This window comes from Carassius gibelio, chromosome A3 (genome assembly GCF_023724105.1).
Source record: "Carassius gibelio isolate Cgi1373 ecotype wild population from Czech Republic chromosome A3, carGib1.2-hapl.c, whole genome shotgun sequence".
NCBI classification, from domain to species: domain Eukaryota; kingdom Metazoa; phylum Chordata; class Actinopteri; order Cypriniformes; family Cyprinidae; genus Carassius; species Carassius gibelio.
In genome coordinates, this window is record NC_068373.1 from 3,729,314 (window position 1) to 3,755,473 (window position 26,160).

A 26,160-nucleotide genomic window follows, 5' to 3' on the forward strand; every position below is an offset into this window, starting at 1 on the left:
TAGTAATTGGATGGCAGACCCCCTGGTAATACCAGTTGCTTTAAGATTTTGGGAAATTTTTCACAAATTATATAATAATCTTGCAAGAAAAAAAGAAAGGAGTCAATGCCCCATATCTGAATCTTAGCAGGTATGGGCCTGGTTAGTAATTGGATGGGAGACACCCTGGTAATACCAGTTGCTTTAAGATTTTTGGAAATTTTTCACAAATTATATAATAATCTTGAAAAAAAAAAAAAAGTCAATGCCCGATCTCTGAATAATAGCAGGTTTTGCCTGGTTAGTACTTGGATGGAAGACGGCCGGGAAATACCAGTTGCTGTAATATTTTTGGCAATTTTTACTAATTACATAATAATCTTGCAACAAAAAAAAAAAAGAGTAAATGCCCAATCTTTGAATCTTAGGAGGTATGGACCTGTTTAGTGCTTGGATGGGAGACCGCCTCGGAATACCAGTTGCTGTAATATTTTTGGAAATTTGTACTAATTATATAATTATCTTGAAACAAAAAGAGTCAATGCCCAATCTTTGAATCTTAGCAGCTATGGACCTGTTTAGTGTTTGGATGGGAGACCGCCTCGGAAAACCAGGTGCTCTAATATTATTGGAAATTTATTACTAATTATATAATAATCTTTAAAAAAAAAAAAAAAAAAAAAAAAAAAAGAGTCAATGCCCGATCTCTTAATCTTAGCAGGTATTGGCCTGGTTAGTGCTTGGATGGGAGACCGCCTGGGAATACCAGGTGCTTTAAGCTTTAGGGTTTTCTTTCCTACTTATATAATGTACCGGCGATTAGATTGACTGATCTTTAAATAGCTCTCTCTTTGCAGCAGTCTTCGCTTATGGCCATTCCACCCTGGCTATGCCAGATCATGTCTGAGCTTGGAAACTAAGCAGGTTTCGGCCTGGTTAGTAATTGGATGGCAGACCCCCTGGTAATACCAGTTGCTTTAAGATTTTGGGAAATTTTTCACAAATTATATAATAATCTTGCAAGAAAAAAAGAAAGGAGTCAATGCCCCATATCTGAATCTTAGCAGGTATGGGCCTGGTTAGTAATTGGATGGGAGACACCCTGGTAATACCAGTTGCTTTAAGATTTTTGGAAATTTTTCACAAATTATATAATAATCTTGAAAAAAAAAAAAAAGTCAATGCCCGATCTCTGAATAATAGCAGGTTTTGCCTGGTTAGTACTTGGATGGAAGACGGCCGGGAAATACCAGTTGCTGTAATATTTTTGGCAATTTTTACTAATTACATAATAATCTTGCAACAAAAAAAAAAAAAGAGTAAATGCCCAATCTTTGAATCTTAGGAGGTATGGACCTGTTTAGTGCTTGGATGGGAGACCGCCTCGGAATACCAGTTGCTGTAATATTTTTGGAAATTTGTACTAATTATATAATTATCTTGAAACAAAAAGAGTCAATGCCCAATCTTTGAATCTTAGCAGCTATGGACCTGTTTAGTGTTTGGATGGGAGACCGCCTCGGAAAACCAGGTGCTCTAATATTATTGGAAATTCATTACTAATTATATAATAATCTTTAAAAAAAAAAAAAAAAAAAAAAAAGAGTCAATGCCCGATCTCTTAATCTTAGCAGGTATTGGCCTGGTTAGTGCTTGGATGGGAGACCGCCTGGGAATACCAGGTGCTTTAAGCTTTAGGGTTTTCTTTCCTACTTATATTAGATTGGCTGATCTTTAAATAGCTCTCTCTTTGCAGCAGTCTTCGCTTATGGCCATACCACCCTGTCTATGCCAGATCATGTCTGAGCTCGGAAGCTAAGCAGGTTTGGGCCTGGTTAGTAATTGGATGGGAGACCCCCTGGTAATACCAGTTGCTTTAAGATTTTTGTAAATTTTTCACAAATTATATAATAATCTTGAAAAAAAAAAGAGTCAATGCCCATTCTTTGAATCTTAGCAGTCATGGACCTGTTTAGTGTCTGGATGGGAGACCGCCTCGGAATACCAGGTGCTCTAATATTATTGGAAATTTATTACTAATTATATAATAATCTTAAAAAAAAAAAAAAAAAAAAAGAGTCAATGCCCGATCTCTTAATCTTAGCAGGTATTGGCCTGGTTAGTGCTTGGATGGGAGACCGCCTGGGAATACCAGGTGCTTTAAGCTTTAGGGTTTTCTTTCCTACTTATATAATGTACCGGCGATTAGATTGACTGATCTTTAAATAGCTCTCTCTTTGCAGCAGTCTTCGCTTATGGCCATACCACCCTGGCTATGCCAGATCATGTCTGAGCTCGGAAGCTAAGCAGGTTTGGGCCTGGTTAGTAATTGGATGGGAGACCCCCTGGTAATACCAGTTGCTTTAAGATTTTTGTAAATTTTTCACAAATTATATAATAATCTTGAAAAAAAAAAGAGTGAATGCCCATTCTTTGAATCTTAGCAGTCATTGACCTGTGTAGTGTTTGGATGGGAGACCCCCTGGTAATACCAGGTGCTCTAATATTATTGGAAATGTATTACTAATTATATAATAATCTTAAAAAAAAAGAGCCAATGCCCGATCTCTTAATCTTAGCAGGTATTGGCCTGGTTAGTGCTTGGATGGGAGACCGCCTCGGAATACCAGGTGCTGTAAGCTTTTGGATTTTCATTCCTACTTATATAATGTATGGGCGATTTGATTGGCTGATCTTTAAATAGTCTTCTCTTTGCAGTATCCTTCGCTTGCGACCGTAACAACCTGGCTATGCCTGATCTCGTCTGCTCTCGGAAGCTAAGCAGGTTTGGTCCTGTATAATGTACCGGCGATTAGATTGGCTGATCTTTAAATAGCTCTCTCTTTGCAGCAGTCTTCGCTTATGGCCATTCCACCCTGGCTATGCCAGATCATGTCTGAGCTCGGAAACTAAGCAGGTTTCGGCCTGGTTAGTAATTGGATGGCAGACCCCCTGGTAATACCAGTTGCTTTAAGATTTTGGGAAATTTTTCACAAATTATATAATAATCTTGCAAGAAAAAAAGAAAGGAGTCAATGCCCCATATCTGAATCTTAGCATGTATGGGCCTGGTTAGTAATTGGATGGGAGACACCCTGGTAATACCAGTTGCTTTAAGATTTTTGGAAATTTTTCACAAATTATATAATAATCTTGAAAAAAAAAAAAAAAAGTCAATGCCCGATCTCTGAATAATAGCAGGTTTTGCCTGGTTAGTACTTGGATGGAAGACGGCCGGGAAATACCAGTTGCTGTAATATTTTTGGCAATTTTTACTAATTACATAATAATCTTGCAACAACAACAAAAAAAAAAAGAGTAAATGCCCAATCTTTGAATCTTAGGAGGTATGGACCTGTTTAGTGCTTGGATGGGAGACCGCCTCGGAATACCAGTTGCTGTAATATTTTTGGAAATTTGTACTAATTATATAATTATCTTGAAACAAAAAGAGTCAATGCCCAATCTTTGAATCTTAGCAGCTATGGACCTGTTTAGTGTTTGGATGGGAGACCGCCTCGGAAAACCAGGTGCTCTAATATTATTGGAAATTTATTACTAATTATATAATAATCTTAAAAAAAAAAAAAAAAAAAAAAAAAGAGTCAATGCCCGATCTCTTAATCTTAGCAGGTATTGGCCTGGTTAGTGCTTGGATGGGAGACCGCCTGGGAATACCAGGTGCTTTAAACTTTAGGGTTTTCTTTCCTACTTATATTAGATTGGCTGATCTTTAAATAGCTCTCTCTTTGCAGCAGTCTTCGCTTATGGCCATACCACCCTGTCTATGCCAGATCATGTCTGAGCTCGGAAGCTAAGCAGGTTTGGGCCTGGTTAGTAATTGGATGGGAGTCCCCCTGGTAATACCAGTTGCTTTAAGATTTTTGTAAATTTTTCACAAATTATATAATAATCTTGAAAAAAAAAAGAGTCAATGCCCATTCTTTGAATCTTAGCAGTCATGGACCTGTTTAGTGTCTGGATGGGAGACCGCCTCGGAATACCAGGTGCTCTAATATTATTGGAAATTTATTACTAATTATATAATAATCTTAAAAAAAAAAAAAAAAAAAAAGAGTCAATGCCCGATCTCTTAATCTTAGCAGGTATTGGCCTGGTTAGTGCTTGGATGGGAGACCGCCTGGGAATACCAGGTGCTTTAAGCTTTAGGGTTTTCTTTCCTACTTATATTAGATTGGCTGATCTTTAAATAGCTCTCTCTTTGCAGCAGTCTTCGCTTATGGCCATACCACCCTGTCTATGCCAGATCATGTCTGAGCTCGGAAGCTAAGCAGGTTTGGGCCTGGTTAGTAATTGGATGGGAGACCCCCTGGTAATACCAGTTGCTTTAAGATTTTTGTAAATTTTTCACAAATTATATAATAATCTTGAAAAAAAAAAGAGTCAATGCCCATTCTTTGAATCTTAGCAGTCATGGACCTGTTTAGTGTCTGGATGGGAGACCGCCTCGGAATACCAGGTGCTTTAAGCTTTAGGGTTTTCTTTCCTACTTATATAATGTACCGGCGATTAGATTGACTGATCTTTAAATAGCTCTCTCTTTGCAGCAGTCTTCGCTTATGGCCATACCACCCTGGCTATGCCAGATCATGTCTGAGCTCGGAAGCTAAGCAGGTTTGGGCCTGGTTAGTAATTGGATGGGAGACCCCCTGGTAATACCAGTTGCTCTAAGATTTTTGTAAATTTTTCACAAATTATATAATAATCTTGAAAAAAAAAAGAGTCAATGCCCATTCTTTGAATCTTAGCAGTCATGGACCTGTTTAGTGTCTGGATGGGAGACCGCCTGGTAATACCAGGTGCTCTAATATTATTGGAAATTTATTACTAATTATATAATAATCTTAAAAAAAAAGAGCCAATGCCCGATCTCTTAATCTTAGCAGGTATTGGCCTGGTTAGTGCTTGGATGGGAGACCGCCTCGGAATACCAGGTGCTGTAAGCTTTTGGATTTTCATTCCTACTTATATAATGTATGGGCGATTTGATTGGCTGATCTTTAAATAGTCTTCTCTTTGCAGTATCCTTCGCTTGCGACCGTAACAACCTGGCTATGCCTGATCTCGTCTGCTCTCGGAAGCTAAGCAGGTTTGGTCCTGTATAATGTACCGGCGATTAGATTGGCTGATCTTTAAATAGCTCTCTCTTTGCAGCAGTCTTCGCTTATGGCCATTCCACCCTGGCTATGCCAGATCATGTCTGAGCTCGGAAACTAAGCAGGTTTCGGCCTGGTTAGTAATTGGATGGCAGACCCCCTGGTAATACCAGTTGCTTTAAGATTTTTGGAAATTTTTCACAAATTATATAATAATCTTGCAAGAAAAAAAGAAAGGAGTCAATGCCCCATATCTGAATCTTAGCAGGTATGGGCCTGGTTAGTAATTGGATGGGAGACACCCTGGTAATACCAGTTGCTTTAAGATTTTTGGAAATTTTTCACAAATTATATAATAATCTTGAAAAAAAAAAAAAAGTCAATGCCCGATCTCTGAATAATAGCAGGTTTTGCCTGGTTAGTACTTGGATGGAAGACGGCCGGGAAATACCAGTTGCTGTAATATTTTTGGCAATTTTTACTAATTACATAATAATCTTGCAACAAAAAAAAAAAAAAGAGTAAATGCCCAATCTTTGAATCTAAGGAGGTATGGACCTGTTTAGTGCTTGGATGGGAGACCGCCTCAGAATACCAGTTGCTGTAATATTTTTGGAAATTTGTACTAATTATATAATTATCTTGAAACAATAAGAGTCAATGCCCAATCTTTGAATCTTAGCAGCTATGGACCTGTGTAGTGTTTGGATGGGAGACCCCCTGGTAATACCAGGTGCTCTAATATTATTGGAAATTTATTACTAATTATATAATAATCTTAAAAAAAAGAGCCAATGCCCGATCTCTTAATCTTAGCAGGTATTGGCCTGGTTAGTGCTTGGATGGGAGACCGCCTCGGAATACCAGGTGCTGTAAGCTTTTGGATTTTCATTCCTACTTATATAATGTATGGGCGATTTGATTGGCTGATCTTTAAATAGTCTTCTCTTTGCAGTATCCTTCGCTTGCGACCGTAACAACCTGGCTATGCCTGATCTCGTCTGCTCTCGGAAGCTAAGCAGGTTTGGTCCTGTATAATGTACCGGCGATTAGATTGGCTGATCTTTAAATAGCTCTCTCTTTGCAGCAGTCTTCGCTTATGGCCATTCCACCCTGGCTATGCCAGATCATGTCTGAGCTCGGAAACTAAGCAGGTTTCGGCCTGGTTAGTAATTGGATGGCAGACCCCCTGGTAATACCAGTTGCTTTAAGATTTTTGGAAATTTTTCACAAATTATATAATAATCTTGCAAGAAAAAAAGAAAGGAGTCAATGCCCCATATCTGAATCTTAGCAGGTATGGGCCTGGTTAGTAATTGGATGGGAGACACCCTGGTAATACCAGTTGCTTTAAGATTTTTGGAAATTTTTCACAAATTATATAATAATCTTGAAAAAAAAAAAAAAAGTCAATGCCCGATCTCTGAATAATAGCAGGTTTTGCCTGGTTAGTACTTGGATGGAAGACGGCCGGGAAATACCAGTTGCTGTAATATTTTTGGCAATTTTTACTAATTACATAATAATCTTGCAACAAAAAAAAAAAAAAGAGTAAATGCCCAATCTTTGAATCTTAGGAGGTATGGACCTGTTTAGTGCTTGGATGGGAGACCGCCTCAGAATACCAGTTGCTGTAATATTTTTGGAAATTTGTACTAATTATAAAATTATCTTGAAACAAAAAGAGTCAATGCCCAATCTTTGAATCTTAGCAGCTATGGACCTGTTTAGTGTTTGGATGGGAGACCGCCTCGGAAAACCAGGTGCTCTAATATTATTGGAAATTCATTACTAATTATATAATAATCTTTAAAAAAAAAAAAAAAAAAAAAAAAAAGTCAATGCCCGATCTCTTAATCTTAGCAGGTATTGGCCTGGTTAGTGCTTGGATGGGAGACCGCCTGGGAATACCAGGTGCTTTAAGCTTTAGGGTTTTCTTTCCTACTTATATAATGTACCGGCGATTAGATTGGCTGATCTTTAAATAGCTCTCTCTTTGCAGCAGTCTTCGCTTATGGCCATACCACCCTGGCTATGCCAGATCATGTCTGAGCTCGGAAGCTAAGCAGGTTTGGGCCTGGTTAGTAATTGGATGGGAGACCCCCTGGTAATACCAGTTGCTCTAAGATTTTTGTAAATTTTTCACAAATTATATAATAATCTTGAAAAAAAAAAGAGTCAATGCCCATTCTTTGAATCTTAGCAGTCATGGACCTGTTTAGTGTCTGGATGGGAGACCGCCTCGGAATACCAGGTGCTCTAATATTATTGGAAATTTATTACTAATTATATAATAATCTTAAAAAAAAAAAAAAAAAAAAAAAAGAGTCAATGCCCGATCTCTTAATCTTAGCAGGTATTGGCCTGGTTAGTGCTTGGATGGGAGACCGCCTGGGAATACCAGGTGCTTTAAGCTTTAGGGTTTTCTTTCCTACTTATATAATGTACCGGCGATTAGATTGACTGATCTTTAAATAGCTCTCTCTTTGCAGCAGTCTTCGCTTATGGCCATACCACCCTGGCTATGCCAGATCATGTCTGAGCTCGGAAGCTAAGCAGGTTTGGGCCTGGTTAGTAATTGGATGGGAGACCCCCTGGTAATACCAGTTGCTTTAAGATTTTTGTAAATTTTTCACAAATTATATAATAATCTTGAAAAAAAAAAGAGTGAATGCCCAATCTTTGAATCTTAGCAGTCATTGACCTGTGTAGTGTTTGGATGGGAGACCCCCTGGTAATACCAGGTGCTCTAATATTATTGGAAATTTATTACTAATTATATAATAATCTTAAAAAAAAGAGCCAATGCCCGATCTCTTAATCTTAGCAGGTATTGGCCTGGTTAGTGCTTGGATGGGAGACCGCCTCGGAATACCAGGTGCTGTAAGCTTTTGGATTTTCATTCCTACTTATATAATGTATTGGCGATTTGATTGGCTGATCTTTAAATAGTCTTCTCTTTGCAGTATCCTTCGCTTGCGACCGTAACAACCTGGCTATGCCTGATCTCGTCTGCTCTCGGAAGCTAAGCAGGTTTGGTCCTGTATAATGTACCGGCGATTAGATTGGCTGATCTTTAAATAGCTCTCTCTTTGCAGCAGTCTTCGCTTATGGCCATTCCACCCTGGCTATGCCAGATCATGTCTGAGCTCGGAAACTAAGCAGGTTTCGGCCTGGTTAGTAATTGGATGGCAGACCCCCTGGTAATACCAGTTGCTTTAAGATTTTTGGAAATTTTTCACAAATTATATAATAATCTTGCAAGAAAAAAAGAAAGGAGTCAATGCCCCATATCTGAATCTTAGCAGGTATGGGCCTGGTTAGTAATTGGATGGGAGACACCCTGGTAATACCAGTTGCTTTAAGATTTTTGGAAATTTTTCACAAATTATATAATAATCTTGAAAAAAAAAAAAAAGTCAATGCCCGATCTCTGAATAATAGCAGGTTTTGCCTGGTTAGTACTTGGATGGAAGACGGCCGGGAAATACCAGTTGCTGTAATATTTTTGGCAATTTTTACTAATTACATAATAATCTTGCAACAAAAAAAAAAAAAAAAAAAGAGTAAATGCCCAATCTTTGAATCTTAGGAGGTATGGACCTGTTTAGTGCATGGATGGGAGACCGCCTCGGAATACCAGTTGCTGTAATATTTTTGGAAATTTGTACTAATTATATAATTATCTTGAAACAAAAAGAGTCAATGCCCAATCTTTGAATCTTAGCAGCTATGGACCTGTTTAGTGTTTGGATGGGAGACCGCCTCGGAAAACCAGGTGCTCTAATATTATTGGAAATTTATTACTAATTATATAATAATCTTTAAAAAAAAAAAAAAAAGAGTCAATGCCCGATCTCTTAATCTTAGCAGGTATTGGCCTGGTTAGTGCTTGGATGGGAGACCGCCTGGGAATACCAGGTGCTTTAAGCTTTAGGGTTTTCTTTCCTACTTATATTAGATTGGCTGATCTTTAAATAGCTCTCTCTTTGCAGCAGTCTTCGCTTATGGCCATACCACCCTGTCTATGCCAGATCATGTCTGAGCTCGGAAGCTAAGCAGGTTTGGGCCTGGTTAGTAATTGGATGGGAGACCCCCTGGTAATACCAGTTGCTTTAAGATTTTTGTAAATTTTTCACAAATTATATAATAATCTTGAAAAAAAAAAGAGTCAATGCCCATTCTTTGAATCTTAGCAGTCATGGACCTGTTTAGTGTCTGGATGGGAGACCGCCTCGGAATACCAGGTGCTCTAATATTATTGGAAATTTATTACTAATTATATAATAATCTTAAAAAAAAAAAAAAAAAAAAAGAGTCAATGCCCGATCTCTTAATCTTAGCAGGTATTGGCCTGGTTAGTGCTTGGATGGGAGACCGCCTGGGAATACCAGGTGCTTTAAGCTTTAGGGTTTTCTTTCCTACTTATATAATGTACCGGCGATTAGATTGACTGATCTTTAAATAGCTCTCTCTTTGCAGCAGTCTTCGCTTATGGCCATACCACCCTGGCTATGCCAGATCATGTCTGAGCTCGGAAGCTAAGCAGGTTTGGGCCTGGTTAGTAATTGGATGGGAGACCCCCTGGTAATACCAGTTGCTTTAAGATTTTTGTAAATTTTTCACAAATTATATAATAATCTTGAAAAAAAAAGAGTGAATGCCCATTCTTTGAATCTTAGCAGTCATTGACCTGTGTAGTGTTTGGATGGGAGACCCCCTGGTAATACCAGGTGCTCTAATATTATTGGAAAATTATTACTAATTATATAATAATCTTAAAAAAAAAGAGCCAATGCCCGATCTCTTAATCTTAGCAGGTATTGGCCTGGTTAGTGCTTGGATGGGAGACCGCCTCGGAATACCAGGTGCTGTAAGCTTTTGGATTTTCATTCCTACTTATATAATGTATGGGCGATTTGATTGGCTGATCTTTAAATAGTCTTCTCTTTGCAGTATCCTTCGCTTGCGACCGTAACAACCTGGCTATGCCTGATCTCGTCTGCTCTCGGAAGCTAAGCAGGTTTGGTCCTGTATAATGTACCGGCGATTAGATTGGCTGATCTTTAAATAGCTCTCTCTTTGCAGCAGTCTTCGCTTATGGCCATTCCACCCTGGCTATGCCAGATCATGTCTGAGCTCGGAAACTAAGCAGGTTTCGGCCTGGTTAGTAATTGGATGGCAGACCCCCTGGTAATACCAGTTGCTTTAAGATTTTGGGAAATTTTTCACAAATTATATAATAATCTTGCAAGAAAAAAAGAAAGGAGTCAATGCCCCATATCTGAATCTTAGCATGTATGGGCCTGGTTAGTAATTGGATGGGAGACACCCTGGTAATACCAGTTGCTTTAAGATTTTTGGAAATTTTTCACAAATTATATAATAATCTTGAGAAAAAAAAAAAAAGTCAATGCCCGATCTCTGAATAATAGCAGGTTTTGCCTGGTTAGTACTTGGATGGAAGACAGCCGGGAAATACCAGTTGCTGTAATATTTTTGGCAATTTTTACTAATTACATAATAATCTTGCAACAAAAAAAAAAAAAAAAGAGTAAATGCCCAATCTTTGAATCTTAGGAGGTATGGACCTGTTTAGTGCTTGGATGGGAGACCGCCTCGGAATACCAGTTGCTGTAATATTTTTGGAAATTTGTACTAATTATATAATTATCTTGAAACAAAAAGAGTCAATGCCCAATCTTTGAATCTTAGCAGCTATGGACCTGTTTAGTGTTTGGATGGGAGACCGCCTCGGAATACCAGTTGCTGTAATATTTTTGGAAATTTGTACTAATTATATAATTATCTTGAAACAAAAAGAGTCAATGCCCAATCTTTGAATCTTAGCAGCTATGGACCTGTTTAGTGTTTGGATGGGAGACCGCCTCGGAAAACCAGGTGCTCTAATATTATTGGAAATTTATTACTAATTATATAATAATCTAAAAAAAAAAAAAAAAAAAAAAAAGAGTCAATGCCCGATCTCTTAATCTTAGCAGGTATTGGCCTGGTTAGTGCTTGGATGGGAGACCGCCTGGGAATACCAGGTGCTTTAAGCTTTAGGGTTTTCTTTCCTACTTATATTAGATTGGCTGATCTTTAAATAGCTCTCTCTTTGCAGCAGTCTTCGCTTATGGCCATACCACCCTGTCTATGCCAGATCATGTCTGAGCTCGGAAGCTAAGCAGGTTTGGGCCTGGTTAGTAATTGGATGGGAGACCCCCTGGTAATACCAGTTGCTTTAAGATTTTTGTAAATTTTTCACAAATTATATAATAATCTTGAAAAAAAAAAGAGTCAATGCCCATTCTTTGAATCTTAGCAGTCATGGACCTGTTTAGTGTCTGGATGGGAGACCGCCTCGGAATACCAGGTGCTCTAATATTATTGGAAATTTATTACTAATTATATAATAATCTTAAAAAAAAAAAAAAAAAAAAAGAGTCAATGCCCGATCTCTTAATCTTAGCAGGTATTGGCCTGGTTAGTGCTTGGATGGGAGACCGCCTGGGAATACCAGGTGCTTTAAGCTTTAGGGTTTTCTTTCCTACTTATATTAGATTGGCTGATCTTTAAATAGCTCTCTCTTTGCAGCAGTCTTCGCTTATGGCCATACCACCCTGTCTATGCCAGATCATGTCTGAGCTCGGAAGCTAAGCAGGTTTGGGCCTGGTTAGTAATTGGATGGGAGACCCCCTGGTAATACCAGTTGCTTTAAGATTTTTGTAAATTTTTCACAAATTATATAATAATCTTGAAAAAAAAAAGAGTCAATGCCCATTCTTTGAATCTTAGCAGTCATGGACCTGTTTAGTGTCTGGATGGGAGACCGCCTCGGAATACCAGGTGCTCTAATATTATTGGAAATTTATTACTAATTATATAATAATCTTAAAAAAAAAAAAAAAAAAAAAAGAGTCAATGCCCGATCTCTTAATCTTAGCAGGTATTGGCCTGGTTAGTGCTTGGATGGGAGACCGCCTGGGAATACCAGGTGCTTTAAGCTTTAGGGTTTTCTTTCCTACTTATATTAGATTGGCTGATCTTTAAATAGCTCTCTCTTTGCAGCAGTCTTCGCTTATGGCCATACCACCCTGTCTATGCCAGATCATGTCTGAGCTCGGAAGCTAAGCAGGTTTGGGCCTGGTTAGTAATTGGATGGGAGACCCCCTGGTAATACCAGTTGCTTTAAGATTTTTGTAAATTTTTCACAAATTATATAATAATCTTGAAAAAAAAAGAGTCAATGCCCATTCTTTGAATCTTAGCAGTCATGGACCTGTTTAGTGTCTGGATGGGAGACCGCCTCGGAATACCAGGTGCTTTAAGCTTTAGGGTTTTCTTTCCTACTTATATAATGTACCGGCGATTAGATTGACTGATCTTTAAATAGCTCTCTCTTTGCAGCAGTCTTCGCTTATGGCCATACCACCCTGGCTATGCCAGATCATGTCTGAGCTCGGAAGCTAAGCAGGTTTGGGCCTGGTTAGTAATTGGATGGGAGACCCCCTGGTAATACCAGTTGCTCTAAGATTTTTGTAAATTTTTCACAAATTATATAATAATCTTGAAAAAAAAAAGAGTCAATGCCCATTCTTTGAATCTTAGCAGTCATGGACCTGTTTAGTGTCTGGATGGGAGACCGCCTGGTAATACCAGGTGCTCTAATATTATTGGAAATTTATTACTAATTATATAATAATCTTAAAAAAAAAGAGCCAATGCCCGATCTCTTAATCTTAGCAGGTATTGGCCTGGTTAGTGCTTGGATGGGAGACCGCCTCGGAATACCAGGTGCTGTAAGCTTTTGGATTTTCATTCCTACTTATATAATGTATGGGCGATTTGATTGGCTGATCTTTAAATAGTCTTCTCTTTGCAGTATCCTTCGCTTGCGACCGTAACAACCTGGCTATGCCTGATCTCGTCTGCTCTCGGAAGCTAAGCAGGTTTGGTCCTGTATAATGTACCGGCGATTAGATTGGCTGATCTTTAAATAGCTCTCTCTTTGCAGCAGTCTTCGCTTATGGCCATTCCACCCTGGCTATGCCAGATCATGTCTGAGCTCGGAAACTAAGCAGGTTTCGGCCTGGTTAGTAATTGGATGGCAGACCCCCTGGTAATACCAGTTGCTTTAAGATTTTTGGAAATTTTTCACAAATTATATAATAATCTTGCAAGAAAAAAAGAAAGGAGTCAATGCCCCATATCTGAATCTTAGCAGGTATGGGCCTGGTTAGTAATTGGATGGGAGACAACCTGGTAATACCAGTTGCTTTAAGATTTTTGGAAATTTTTCACAAATTATATAATAATCTTGAAAAAAAAAAAAAGTCAATGCCCGATCTCTGAATAATAGCAGGTTTTGCCTGGTTAGTACTTGGATGGAAGACGGCCGGGAAATACCAGTTGCTGTAATATTTTTGGCAATTTTTACTAATTACATAATAATCTTGCAACAAAAAAAAAAAAAAAGAGTAAATGCCCAATCTTTGAATCTAAGGAGGTATGGACCTGTTTAGTGCTTGGATGGGAGACCGCCTCAGAATACCAGTTGCTGTAATATTTTTGGAAATTTGTACTAATTATATAATTATCTTGAAACAAAAAGAGTCAATGCCCAATCTTTGAATCTTAGCAGCTATGGACCTGTTTAGTGTTTGGATGGGAGACCGCCTCGGAAAACCAGGTGCTCTAATATTATTGGAAATTCATTACTAATTATATAATAATCTTTAAAAAAAAAAAAAAAAAAAAAAAAAAAGTCAATGCCCGATCTCTTAATCTTAGCAGGTATTGGCCTGGTTAGTGCTTGGATGGGAGACCGCCTGGGAATACCAGGTGCTTTAAGCTTTAGGGTTTTCTTTCCTACTTATATAATGTACCGGCGATTAGATTGGCTGATCTTTAAATAGCTCTCTCTTTGCAGCAGTCTTCGCTTATGGCCATACCACCCTGGCTATGCCAGATCATGTCTGAGCTCGGAAGCTAAGCAGGTTTGGGCCTGGTTAGTAATTGGATGGGAGACCCCCTGGTAATACCAGTTGCTTTAAGATTTTTGTAAATTTTTCACAAATTATATAATAATCTTGAAAAAAAAAGAGTCAATGCCCATTCTTTGAATCTTAGCAGTCATGGACCTGTTTAGTGTCTGGATGGGAGACCGCCTCGGAATACCAGGTGCTTTAAGCTTTAGGGTTTTCTTTCCTACTTATATAATGTACCGGCGATTAGATTGACTGATCTTTAAATAGCTCTCTCTTTGCAGCAGTCTTCGCTTATGGCCATACCACCCTGGCTATGCCAGATCATGTCTGAGCTCGGAAACTAAGCAGGTTTCGGCCTGGTTAGTAATTGGATGGCAGACCCCCTGGTAATACCAGTTGCTTTAAGATTTTTGGAAATTTTTCACAAATTATATAATAATCTTGCAAGAAAAAAAGAAAGGAGTCAATGCCCCATATCTGAATCTTAGCAGTAGGGGTGTGCATTGGCACTGCCCTCACGATTCGATTCGATTACGATTCACCAGGTAACGATTCGATTCAATTCGATTCTACGATGCATTGCGATGCATCAAAATTCTACTGCACACAAGGCAAATTTTTCATCAGTCATGAGGCAAAACAAGCAGATATTAAACAACAGATTTTATTGGCTGCTATGTGTCTCCTGTATCTTTGACATAAAAGTTATTAAATTAAATTAAATGTAATAAAATAAAATAAAATGTAATTAAATAAAATGTACTAAATCAAATTAAATGGTACAGGGTATTGGATATGGCATTTTCATACCTGAAAATGAAAACAATCAAAATCACTGCTTTCAGTGCTTTTTTTTTTTTTTTTACACATCTTGACGGAGATGACAGGGCACTTCCTGAAGTCCTGTGCAAATATTAAAATAATAAGTAACACTATTTTAACAACAACCACCCAGGAATAAAAATATTCAGTGCAACAACACACAGTAACCACTTATTACTGTGAAACTTTTTTCAAGTAGTTAAGTAAAGTGCAAATTATTCTCAACAAAACAGCAGCTTAGCAGCTATATGACAATGACAATTATATATGCCTACCCCCTGATCCTACCATCACATCAGCTGCATACAATCGGTAGCTTATACCGGGGCTCAATTGTTTCAAGCATGTGGCAAAACCCCACATTTTCTACCACAGAATAGGGTCGTAGATCCTTCGCTATAAAACATGCCACCGATCGTGTGATCCTCTTTGCTCTCTGGAAGTTGTGTGGCAATGTTGATCAGGATACCAATGATCAACATGGTTCGTGAAGTTAGCTGTATTGCCAACGTGCTTAATTTTAGTGTGGCAGATTTTACACACCGCGTAAGACGTGTCTAGTGTCCCATTCACTTCATAAAATCCGAAATGTGCCCAGATGTCCGCTTTCCAAGCTTTGGGCGCGTTTTTTATAATCCGTCTATCACGGTCATCTCCCTCCGCCTCAGCCATCTTGCTTGTTGTTGTTGTTATTCTCCCGGAACCGGAAGTATTTAAACTTCACAACTTTTTTGTCCGCCAGAAAATAAACAGTGACATAATCGATTATGGCACTTTGCCGCATCGATGCTGAATCGTTCATGCCCCGCATCGCGATGCATTGCCGAATCGATTATTGTTGACACCCCTACTTAGCAGGTATGGGCCTGGTTAGTAATTGGATGGGAGACAACCTGGTAATACCAGTTGCTTTAAGATTTTTGGAAATTTTTCACAAATTATATAATAATCTTGAAAAAAAAAAAAAGTCAATGCCCGATCTCTGAATAATAGCAGGTTTTGCCTGGTTAGTACTTGGATGGAAGACGGCCGGGAAATACCAGTTGCTGTAATATTTTTGGCAATTTTTACTAATTACATAATAATCTTGCAACAAAAAAAAAAAAAAAGAGTAAATGCCCAATCTTTGAATCTAAGGAGGTATGGACCTGTTTAGTGCTTGGATGGGAGACCGCCTCAGAATACCAGTTGCTGTAATATTTTTGGAAATTTGTACTAATTATATAATTATCTTGAAACAAAAAGAGTCAATGCCCAATCTTTGAATCTTAGCAGCTATGGACCTGTTTAGTGTTTGGATGGGAGACCGCCTCGGAAAACCAGGTGCTCTAATATTATTGGAAATTCATTACTAATTATATAATAATCTTTAAAAAAAAAAAAAAAAAAAAAAAAAAAGTCAATGCCCGATCTCTTAATCTTAGCAGGTATTGGCCTGGTTAGTGCTTGGATGGGAGACCGCCTGGGAATACCAGGTGCTTTAAGCTTTAGGGTTTTCTTTCCTACTTATATAATGTACCGGCGATTAGATTGGCTGATCTTTAAATAGCTCTCTCTTTGCAGCAGTCTTCGCTTATGGCCATACCACCCTGGCTATGCCAGATCATGTCTGAGCTCGGAAGCTAAGCAGGTTTGGGCCTGGTTAGTAATTGGATGGGAGACCCCCTGGTAATACCAGTTGCTTTAAGATTTTTGTAAATTTTTCACAAATTATATAATAATCTTGAAAAAAAAAGAGTCAATGCCCATTCTTTGAATCTTAGCAGTCATGGACCTGTTTAGTGTCTGGATGGGAGACCGCCTCGGAATACCAGGTGCTTTAAGCTTTAGGGTTTTCTTTCCTACTTATATAATGTACCGGCGATTAGATTGACTGATCTTTAAATAGCTCTCTCTTTGCAGCAGTCTTCGCTTATGGCCATACCACCCTGGCTATGCCAGATCATGTCTGAGCTCGGAAGCTAAGCAGGTTTGGGCCTGGTTAGTAATTGGATGGGAGACCCCCTGGTAATACCAGTTGCTCTAAGATTTTTGTAAATTTTTCACAAATTATATAATAATCTTGAAAAAAAAAAGAGTCAATGCCCATTCTTTGAATCTTAGCAGTCATGGACCTGTTTAGTGTCTGGATGGGAGACCGCCTGGTAATACCAGGTGCTCTAATATTATTGGAAATTTATTACTAATTATATAATAATCTTAAAAAAAAAGAGCCAATGCCCGATCTCTTAATCTTAGCAGGTATTGGCCTGGTTAGTGCTTGGATGGGAGACCGCCTCGGAATACCAGGTGCTGTAAGCTTTTGGATTTTCATTCCTACTTATATAATGTATGGGCGATTTGATTGGCTGATCTTTAAATAGTCTTCTCTTTGCAGTATCCTTCGCTTGCGACCGTAACAACCTGGCTATGCCTGATCTCGTCTGCTCTCGGAAGCTAAGCAGGTTTGGTCCTGTATAATGTACCGGCGATTAGATTGGCTGATCTTTAAATAGCTCTCTCTTTGCAGCAGTCTTCGCTTATGGCCATTCCACCCTGGCTATGCCAGATCATGTCTGAGCTCGGAAACTAAGCAGGTTTCGGCCTGGTTAGTAATTGGATGGCAGACCCCCTGGTAATACCAGTTGCTTTAAGATTTTTGGAAATTTTTCACAAATTATATAATAATCTTGCAAGAAAAAAAGAAAGGAGTCAATGCCCCATATCTGAATCTTAGCAGGTATGGGCCTGGTTAGTAATTGGATGGGAGACAACCTGGTAATACCAGTTGCTTTAAGATTTTTGGAAATTTTTCACAAATTATATAATAATCTTGAAAAAAAAAAAAAGTCAATGCCCGATCTCTGAATAATAGCAGGTTTTGCCTGGTTAGTACTTGGATGGAAGACGGCCGGGAAATACCAGTTGCTGTAATATTTTTGGCAATTTTTACTAATTACATAATAATCTTGCAACAAAAAAAAAAAAAAAGAGTAAATGCCCAATCTTTGAATCTAAGGAGGTATGGACCTGTTTAGTGCTTGGATGGGAGACCGCCTCAGAATACCAGTTGCTGTAATATTTTTGGAAATTTGTACTAATTATATAATTATCTTGAAACAAAAAGAGTCAATGCCCAATCTTTGAATCTTAGCAGCTATGGACCTGTTTAGTGTTTGGATGGGAGACCGCCTCGGAAAACCAGGTGCTCTAATATTATTGGAAATTCATTACTAATTATATAATAATCTTTAAAAAAAAAAAAAAAAAAAAAAAAAAAGTCAATGCCCGATCTCTTAATCTTAGCAGGTATTGGCCTGGTTAGTGCTTGGATGGGAGACCGCCTGGGAATACCAGGTGCTTTAAGCTTTAGGGTTTTCTTTCCTACTTATATAATGTACCGGCGATTAGATTGGCTGATCTTTAAATAGCTCTCTCTTTGCAGCAGTCTTCGCTTATGGCCATACCACCCTGGCTATGCCAGATCATGTCTGAGCTCGGAAGCTAAGCAGGTTTGGGCCTGGTTAGTAATTGGATGGGAGACCCCCTGGTAATACCAGTTGCTCTAAGATTTTTGTAAATTTTTCACAAATTATATAATAATCTTGAAAAAAAAAAGAGTCAATGCCCATTCTTTGAATCTTAGCAGTCATGGACCTGTTTAGTGTCTGGATGGGAGACCGCCTCGGAATACCAGGTGCTCTAATATTATTGGAAATTTATTACTAATTATATAATAATCTTAAAAAAAAAAAAAAAAAAAAAAGAGTCAATGCCCGATCTCTTAATCTTAGCAGGTATTGGCCTGGTTAGTGCTTGGATGGGAGACCGCCTGGGAATACCAGGTGCTTTAAGCTTTAGGGTTTTCTTTCCTACTTATATAATGTACCGGCGATTAGATTGACTGATCTTTAAATAGCTCTCTCTTTGCAGCAGTCTTCGCTTATGGCCATACCACCCTGGCTATGCCAGATCATGTCTGAGCTCGGAAGCTAAGCAGGTTTGGGCCTGGTTAGTAATTGGATGGGAGACCCCCTGGTAATACCAGTTGCTTTAAGATTTTTGTAAATTTTTCACAAATTATATAATAATCTTGAAAAAAAAAAGAGTGAATGCCCAATCTTTGAATCTTAGCAGTCATTGACCTGTGTAGTGTTTGGATGGGAGACCCCCTGGTAATACCAGGTGCTCTAATATTATTGGAAATTTATTACTAATTATATAATAATCTTAAAAAAAAGAGCCAATGCCCGATCTCTTAATCTTAGCAGGTATTGGCCTGGTTAGTGCTTGGATGGGAGACCGCCTGGGAATACCAGGTGCTTTAAGCTTTAGGGTTTTCTTTCCTACTTATATAATGTACCGGCGATTAGATTGGCTGATCTTTAAATAGCTCTCTCTTTGCAGCAGTCTTCGCTTATGGCCATACCACCCTGGCTATGCCAGATCATGTCTGAGCTCGGAAGCTAAGCAGGTTTGGGCCTGGTTAGTAATTGGATGGGAGACCCCCTGGTAATACCAGTTGCTCTAAGATTTTTGTAAATTTTTCACAAATTATATAATAATCTTGAAAAAAAAAAGAGTCAATGCCCATTCTTTGAATCTTAGCAGTCATGGACCTGTTTAGTGTCTGGATGGGAGACCGCCTCGGAATACCAGGTGCTCTAATATTATTGGAAATTTATTACTAATTATATAATAATCTTAAAAAAAAAGAGCCAATGCCCGATCTCTTAATCTTAGCAGGTATTGGCCTGGTTAGTGCTTGGATGGGAGACCGCCTCGGAATACCAGGTGCTGTAAGCTTTTGGATTTTCATTCCTACTTATATAATGTATGGGCGATTTGATTGGCTGATCTTTAAATAGTCTTCTCTTTGCAGTATCCTTCGCTTGCGACCGTAACAACCTGGCTATGCCTGATCTCGTCTGCTCTCGGAAGCTAGGTTGGTAGGTTTGGTCCTGTATAATGTACCGGCGATTAGATTGGCTGATCTTTAAATAGCTCTCTCTTTGCAGCAGTCTTCGCTTATGGCCATTCCACCCTGGCTATGCCAGATCATGTCTGAGCTCGGAAACTAAGCAGGTTTCGGCCTGGTTAGTAATTGGATGGCAGACCCCCTGGTAATACCAGTTGCTTTAAGATTTTTGGAAATTTTTCACAAATTATATAATAATCTTGCAAGAAAAAAAGAAAGGAGTCAATGCCCCATATCTGAATCTTAGCAGGTATGGGCCTGGTTAGTAATTGGATGGGAGACAACCTGGTAATACCAGTTTCTTTAAGATTTTTGGAAATTTTTCACAAATTATATAATAATCTTGAAAAAAAAAAAGTCAATGCCCGATCTCTGAATAATAGCAGGTTTTGCCTGGTTAGTACTTGGATGGAAGACGGCCGGGAAATACCAGTTGCTGTAATATTTTTGGCAATTTTTACTAATTACATAATAATCTTGCAACAAAAAAAAAAAAAAAGAGTAAATGCCCAATCTTTGAATCTAAGGAGGTATGGACCTGTTTAGTGCTTGGATGGGAGACCGCCTCAGAATACCAGTTGCTGTAATATTTTTGGAAATTTGTACTAATTATATAATTATCTTGAAACAAAAAGAGTCAATGCCCAATCTTTGAATCTTAGCAGCTATGGACCTGTTTAGTGTTTGGATGGGAGACCGCCTCGGAAAACCAGGTGCTCTAATATTATTGGAAATTCATTACTAATTATATAATAATCTTTAAAAAAAAAAAAAAAAAAAAAAAAAAAAGTCAATGCCCGATCTCTTAATCTTAGCAGGTATTGGCCTGGTTAGTGCTTGGATGGGAGACCGCCTGGGAATACCAGGTGCTTTAAGCTTTAGGGTTTTCTTTCCTACTTATATAATGTACCGGCGATTAGATTGGCTGATCTTTAAATAGCTCTCTCTTTGCAGCAGTCTTCGCTTATGGCCATACCACCCTGGCTATGCCAGATCATGTCTGAGCTCGGAAGCTAAGCAGGTTTGGGCCTGGTTAGTAATTGGATGGGAGACCCCCTGGTAATACCAGTTGCTCTAAGATTTTTGTAAATTTTTCACAAATTATATAATAATCTTGAAAAAAAAAAGAGTCAATGCCCATTCTTTGAATCTTAGCAGTCATGGACCTGTTTAGTGTCTGGATGGGAGACCGCCTCGGAATACCAGGTGCTCTAATATTATTGGAAATTTATTACTAATTATATAATAATCTTAAAAAAAAAAAAAAAAAAAAAAGAGTCAATGCCCGATCTCTTAATCTTAGCAGGTATTGGCCTGGTTAGTGCTTGGATGGGAGACCGCCTGGGAATACCAGGTGCTTTAAGCTTTAGGGTTTTCTTTCCTACTTATATAATGTACCGGCGATTAGATTGACTGATCTTTAAATAGCTCTCTCTTTGCAGCAGTCTTCGCTTATGGCCATACCACCCTGGCTATGCCAGATCATGTCTGAGCTCGGAAGCTAAGCAGGTTTGGGCCTGGTTAGTAATTGGATGGGAGACCCCCTGGTAATACCAGTTGCTTTAAGATTTTTGTAAATTTTTCACAAATTATATAATAATCTTGAAAAAAAAAAGAGTGAATGCCCAATCTTTGAATCTTAGCAGTCATTGACCTGTGTAGTGTTTGGATGGGAGACCCCCTGGTAATACCAGGTGCTCTAATATTATTGGAAATTTATTACTAATTATATAATAATCTTAAAAAAAAGAGCCAATGCCCGATCTCTTAATCTTAGCAGGTATTGGCCTGGTTAGTGCTTGGATGGGAGACCGCCTCGGAATACCAGGTGCTGTAAGCTTTTGGATTTTCATTCCTACTTATATAATGTATGGGCGATTTGATTGGCTGATCTTTAAATAGTCTTCTCTTTGCAGTATCCTTCGCTTGCGACCGTAACAACCTGGCTATGCCTGATCTCGTCTGCTCTCGGAAGCTAAGCAGGTTTGGTCCTGTATAATGTACCGGCGATTAGATTGGCTGATCTTTAAATAGCTCTCTCTTTGCAGCAGTCTTCGCTTATGGCCATTCCACCCTGGCTATGCCAGATCATGTCTGAGCTCGGAAACTAAGCAGGTTTCGGCCTGGTTAGTAATTGGATGGCAGACCCCCTGGTAATACCAGTTGCTTTAAGATTTTTGGAAATTTTTCACAAATTATATAATAATCTTGCAAGAAAAAAAGAAAGGAGTCAATGCCCCATATCTGAATCTTAGCAGGTATGGGCCTGGTTAGTAATTGGATGGGAGACACCTTGGTAATACCAGTTGCTTTAAGATTTTTGGAAATTTTTCACAAATTATATAATAATCTTGAAAAAAAAAAAAAAGTCAATGCCCGATCTCTGAATAATAGCAGGTTTTGCCTGGTTAGTACTTGGATGGAAGACGGCCGGGAAATACCAGTTGCTGTAATATTTTTGGCAATTTTTACTAATTACATAATAATCTTGCAACAACAAAAAAAAAAAGAGTAAATGCCCAATCTTTGAATCTTAGGAGGTATGGACCTGTTTAGTGCTTGGATGGGAGACCGCCTCAGAATACCAGTTGCTGTAATATTTTTGGAAATTTGTACTAATTATATAATTATCTTGAAACAAAAAGAGTCAATGCCCAATCTTTGAATCTTAGCAGCTATGGACCTGTTTAGTGTTTGGATGGGAGACCGCCTCGGAAAACCAGGTGCTCTAATATTATTGGAAATTCATTACTAATTATATAATAATCTTTAAAAAAAAAAAAAAAAAAAAAAAAAGTCAATGCCCGATCTCTTAATCTTAGCAGGTATTGGCCTGGTTAGTGCTTGGATGGGAGACCGCCTGGGAATACCAGGTGCTTTAAGCTTTAGGGTTTTCTTTCCTACTTATATAATGTACCGGCGATTAGATTGGCTGATCTTTAAATAGCTTTCTCTTTGCAGCAGTCTTCGCTTATGGCCATACCACCCTGGCTATGCCAGATCATGTCTGAGCTCGGAAGCTAAGCAGGTTTGGGCCTGGTTAGTAATTGGATGGGAGACCCCCTGGTAATACCAGTTGCTCTAAGATTTTTGTAAATTTTTCACAAATTATATAATAATCTTGAAAAAAAAAAGAGTCAATGCCCATTCTTTGAATCTTAGCAGTCATGGACCTGTTTAGTGTCTGGATGGGAGACCGCCTCGGAATACCAGGTGCTCTAATATTATTGGAAATTTATTACTAATTATATAATAATCTTAAAAAAAAAAAAAAAAAAAAAGAGTCAATGCCCGATCTCTTAATCTTAGCAGGTATTGGCCTGGTTAGTGCTTGGATGGGAGACCGCCTGGGAATACCAGGTGCTTTAAGCTTTAGGGTTTTCTTTCCTACTTATATAATGTACCGGCGATTAGATTGACTGATCTTTAAATAGCTCTCTCTTTGCAGCAGTCTTCGCTTATGGCCATACCACCCTGGCTATGCCAGATCATGTCTGAGCTCGGAAGCTAAGCAGGTTTGGGCCTGGTTAGTAATTGGATGGGAGACCCCCTGGTAATACCAGTTGCTTTAAGATTTTTGTAAATTTTTCACAAATTATATAATAATCTTGAAAAAAAAAAGAGTGAATGCCCAATCTTTGAATCTTAGCAGTCATTGACCTGTGTAGTGTTTGGATGGGAGACCCCCTGGTAATACCAGGTGCTCTAATATTATTGGAAATTTATTACTAATTATATAATAATCTTAAAAAAAAGAGCCAATGCCCGATCTCTTAATCTTAGCAGGTATTGGCCTGGTTAGTGCTTGGATGGGAGACCGCCTCGGAATACCAGGTGCTGTAAGCTTTTGGATTTTCATTCCTACTTATATAATGTATTGGCGATTTGATTGGCTGATCTTTAAATAGTCTTCTCTTTGCAGTATCCTTCGCTTGCGACCGTAACAACCTGGCTATGCCTGATCTCGTCTGCTCTCGGAAGCTAAGCAGGTTTGGTCCTGTATAATGTACCGGCGATTAGATTGGCTGATCTTTAAATAGCTCTCTCTTTGCAGCAGTCTTCGCTTATGGCCATTCCACCCTGGCTATGCCAGATCATGTCTGAGCTCGGAAACTAAGCAGGTTTCGGCCTGGTTAGTAATTGGATGGCAGACCCCCTGGTAATACCAGTTGCTTTAAGATTTTTGGAAATTTTTCACAAATTATATAATAATCTTGCAAGAAAAAAAGAAAGGAGTCAATGCCCCATATCTGAATCTTAGCAGGTATGGGCCTGGTTAGTAATTGGATGGGAGACACCCTGGTAATACCAGTTGCTTTAAGATTTTTGGAAATTTTTCACAAATTATATAATAATCTTGAAAAAAAAAAAAAAAGTCAATGCCCGATCTCTGAATAATAGCAGGTTTTGCCTGGTTAGTACTTGGATGGAAGACGGCCGGGAAATACCAGTTGCTGTAATATTTTTGGCAATTTTTACTAATTACATAATAATCTTGCAACAAAAAAAAAAAAAAAAAAGAGTAAATGCCCAATCTTTGAATCTTAGGAGGTATGGACCTGTTTAGTGCATGGATGGGAGACCGCCTCGGAATACCAGTTGCTGTAATATTTTTGGAAATTTGTACTAATTATATAATTATCTTGAAACAAAAAGAGTCAATGCCCAATCTTTGAATCTTAGCAGCTATGGACCTGTTTAGTGTTTGGATGGGAGACCGCCTCGGAAAACCAGGTGCTCTAATATTATTGGAAATTTATTACTAATTATATAATAATCTTTAAAAAAAAAAAAAAAAAAAAAAAAAAAGTCAATGCCCGATCTCTTAATCTTAGCAGGTATTGGCCTGGTTAGTGCTTGGATGGGAGACCGCCTGGGAATACCAGGTGCTTTAAGCTTTAGGGTTTTCTTTCCTACTTATATAATGTACCGGCGATTAGATTGGCTGATCTTTAAATAGCTCTCTCTTTGCAGCAGTCTTCGCTTATGGCCATACCACCCTGGCTATGCCAGATCATGTCTGAGCTCGGAAGCTAAGCAGGTTTGGGCCTGGTTAGTAATTGGATGGGAGACCCCCTGGTAATACCAGTTGCTCTAAGATTTTTGTAAATTTTTCACAAATTATATAATAATCTTGAAAAAAAAAAGAGTCAATGCCCATTCTTTGAATCTTAGCAGTCATGGACCTGTTTAGTGTCTGGATGGGAGACCGCCTCGGAATACCAGGTGCTCTAATATTATTGGAAATTTATTACTAATTATATAATAATCTTAAAAAAAAAAAAAAAAAAAAAGAGTCAATGCCCGATCTCTTAATCTTAGCAGGTATTGGCCTGGTTAGTGCTTGGATGGGAGACCGCCTGGGAATACCAGGTGCTTTAAGCTTTAGGGTTTTCTTTCCTACTTATATAATGTACCAGCGATTAGATTGACTGATCTTTAAATAGCTCTCTCTTTGCAGCAGTCTTCGCTTATGGCCATACCACCCTGGCTATGCCAGATCATGTCTGAGCTCGGAAGCTAAGCAGGTTTGGGCCTGGTTAGTAATTGGATGGGAGACCCCCTGGTAATACCAGTTGCTTTAAGATTTTTGTAAATTTTTCACAAATTATATAATAATCTTGAAAAAAAAAAGAGTGAATGCCCAATCTTTGAATCTTAGCAGTCATTGACCTGTGTAGTGTTTGGATGGGAGACCCCCTGGTAATACCAGGTGCTCTAATATTATTGGAAATTTATTACTAATTATATAATAATCTTAAAAAAAAGAGCCAATGCCCGATCTCTTAATCTTAGCAGGTATTGGCCTGGTTAGTGCTTGGATGGGAGACCGCCTCGGAATACCAGGTGCTGTAAGCTTTTGGATTTTCATTCCTACTTATATAATGTATGGGCGATTTGATTGGCTGATCTTTAAATAGTCTTCTCTTTGCAGTATCCTTCGCTTGCGACCGTAACAACCTGGCTATGCCTGATCTCGTCTGCTCTCGGAAGCTAAGCAGGTTTGGTCCTGTATAATGTACCGGCGATTAGATTGGCTGATCTTTAAATAGCTCTCTCTTTGCAGCAGTCTTCGCTTATGGCCATTCCACCCTGGCTATGCCAGATCATGTCTGAGCTCGGAAACTAAGCAGGTTTCGGCCTGGTTAGTAATTGGATGGCAGACCCCCTGGTAATACCAGTTGCTTTAAGATTTTTGGAAATTTTTCACAAATTATATAATAATCTTGCAAGAAAAAAAGAAAGGAGTCAATGCCCCATATCTGAATCTTAGCAGGTATGGGCCTGGTTAGTA

The 26,160-nt window shown here is 38.6% G+C and overlaps 25 pseudogenes; all 25 read left to right on the plus strand.

The window, feature by feature from the left end:
• Positions 1–1,743: 1,743 nt before the first annotated feature.
• Positions 1,744–1,862, plus strand: LOC127960769 (uncharacterized; annotated as a pseudogene).
• Positions 1,863–2,230: 368 nt separating this feature from the next.
• LOC127966271 (uncharacterized) lies at positions 2,231–2,349 on the plus strand (annotated as a pseudogene).
• A 1,393-nt stretch (positions 2,350–3,742) lies between these two features.
• Positions 3,743–3,861, plus strand: LOC127962364 (uncharacterized; annotated as a pseudogene).
• Positions 3,862–4,215: 354 nt separating this feature from the next.
• Positions 4,216–4,334, plus strand: LOC127960780 (uncharacterized; annotated as a pseudogene).
• A 221-nt stretch (positions 4,335–4,555) lies between these two features.
• LOC127958902 (uncharacterized) lies at positions 4,556–4,674 on the plus strand (annotated as a pseudogene).
• Positions 4,675–7,106: 2,432 nt separating this feature from the next.
• Positions 7,107–7,225, plus strand: LOC127958907 (uncharacterized; annotated as a pseudogene).
• Positions 7,226–7,596: 371 nt separating this feature from the next.
• On the plus strand, positions 7,597–7,715 carry LOC127966277 (uncharacterized; annotated as a pseudogene).
• A 1,384-nt stretch (positions 7,716–9,099) lies between these two features.
• Positions 9,100–9,218, plus strand: LOC127960791 (uncharacterized; annotated as a pseudogene).
• Positions 9,219–9,586: 368 nt separating this feature from the next.
• On the plus strand, positions 9,587–9,705 carry LOC127966280 (uncharacterized; annotated as a pseudogene).
• A 1,523-nt stretch (positions 9,706–11,228) lies between these two features.
• LOC127960802 (uncharacterized) lies at positions 11,229–11,347 on the plus strand (annotated as a pseudogene).
• Positions 11,348–11,701: 354 nt separating this feature from the next.
• On the plus strand, positions 11,702–11,820 carry LOC127960824 (uncharacterized; annotated as a pseudogene).
• Positions 11,821–12,175: 355 nt separating this feature from the next.
• LOC127960835 (uncharacterized) lies at positions 12,176–12,294 on the plus strand (annotated as a pseudogene).
• Positions 12,295–12,514: 220 nt separating this feature from the next.
• On the plus strand, positions 12,515–12,633 carry LOC127958913 (uncharacterized; annotated as a pseudogene).
• A 1,403-nt stretch (positions 12,634–14,036) lies between these two features.
• LOC127966287 (uncharacterized) lies at positions 14,037–14,155 on the plus strand (annotated as a pseudogene).
• A 2,324-nt stretch (positions 14,156–16,479) lies between these two features.
• LOC127966293 (uncharacterized) lies at positions 16,480–16,598 on the plus strand (annotated as a pseudogene).
• A 220-nt stretch (positions 16,599–16,818) lies between these two features.
• LOC127958918 (uncharacterized) lies at positions 16,819–16,937 on the plus strand (annotated as a pseudogene).
• A 1,403-nt stretch (positions 16,938–18,340) lies between these two features.
• Positions 18,341–18,459, plus strand: LOC127958927 (uncharacterized; annotated as a pseudogene).
• Positions 18,460–18,828: 369 nt separating this feature from the next.
• Positions 18,829–18,947, plus strand: LOC127966299 (uncharacterized; annotated as a pseudogene).
• Positions 18,948–19,302: 355 nt separating this feature from the next.
• LOC127958939 (uncharacterized) lies at positions 19,303–19,421 on the plus strand (annotated as a pseudogene).
• A 1,406-nt stretch (positions 19,422–20,827) lies between these two features.
• On the plus strand, positions 20,828–20,946 carry LOC127958950 (uncharacterized; annotated as a pseudogene).
• A 369-nt stretch (positions 20,947–21,315) lies between these two features.
• Positions 21,316–21,434, plus strand: LOC127966358 (uncharacterized; annotated as a pseudogene).
• A 1,400-nt stretch (positions 21,435–22,834) lies between these two features.
• LOC127958961 (uncharacterized) lies at positions 22,835–22,953 on the plus strand (annotated as a pseudogene).
• Positions 22,954–23,321: 368 nt separating this feature from the next.
• On the plus strand, positions 23,322–23,440 carry LOC127966390 (uncharacterized; annotated as a pseudogene).
• A 1,407-nt stretch (positions 23,441–24,847) lies between these two features.
• Positions 24,848–24,966, plus strand: LOC127958972 (uncharacterized; annotated as a pseudogene).
• Positions 24,967–25,334: 368 nt separating this feature from the next.
• On the plus strand, positions 25,335–25,453 carry LOC127966394 (uncharacterized; annotated as a pseudogene).
• Positions 25,454–26,160: the final 707 nt, after the last annotated feature.